Source organism: Pseudonaja textilis, chromosome 3 (assembly GCF_049901715.1).
Source record: "Pseudonaja textilis isolate UNSWEBS1 chromosome 3, rPseTex1.2, whole genome shotgun sequence".
Classification (NCBI taxonomy): domain Eukaryota; kingdom Metazoa; phylum Chordata; class Lepidosauria; order Squamata; family Elapidae; genus Pseudonaja; species Pseudonaja textilis.
In genome coordinates this window covers 4,125,572-4,126,537 of record NC_141992.1, presented here as the reverse complement: position 1 = coordinate 4,126,537, position 966 = coordinate 4,125,572, and positions in this window count along the sequence as shown.

Here is a 966-nt window from a genome sequence, read left to right as displayed (position 1 = left end):
CCAAGGCCCCTTCCAACTGTGTTAATCTGAATTTCTGACCAATGGCTGCATCTCCTGGATAATCGAGGGGCGGTCGTGGTAGGGGCCCAGCCTGGCATCCAGAGCCAAGTGCAATAAAAAATAAGAAATGGCCTCAACTTATAACCGTTTGCTTAGTCCAGCGGTTGGACTTGCAAACACAACTGAGCCCAACATTTCCGTTTCTAACCAAGACATTGGTAAAGGGTGTTTCGTTCCATTTTCTCGCCAGGGGTTGTTAAGTGAGTCCTTGCGGTTATTGAGTTAGTCACCTGTTCGTTAAGTGAATCTGGCTTCTCCCATTGCTTGTCAGAAGGTCACAAAAGTGGATTATATGACCCCGGGACGCTGGAATCCTTATAAATGTGAGTTCGTTGTCAAGCTTCTGAATATAAATCACAGGATAATGGGGATGTTGCAGCGGTCAGAAGTGTGAAAAATGGTCGTAAGTTCGCTAATTTGGATCACATGACCACGAGACACTGCGACCGTCGTAAATATGAGTCAGTTGCCAAGCGCCTGAATTTTAATCACAGGACTAGGCTGGAATGGTCGTAAGTGTGAGAAACGGTCATAAGTCCCTTTTTCTCAGGGCAATTGTAACTATCAATGGTCACTAAATGAACTGTTGCAAGTTGGGGACTATGTGTACCCTTCAACGTTACAATGGCACCAAAATAGGTGTCTTAGGTATGACCGTTTTTCCATACATGTGGCCATTGCAGCATCCTCATGGTCACACGTGCCAAATTTGGGTGCTTGGCAACTGACTTGTAATTATGACAGTTGCAATGTCCCAGGGCTTTTGGGGACCTTCTGAACAAGCAAATGGGGAATGGATTCACTGAACAACCGTGTTACTCACTTAACAACCGATTCACTTCACAAAACTCTGGCGAGAAAGGTCAGAAAAACTTACTTAACCACTGTCTCGCTTAACAACAGATG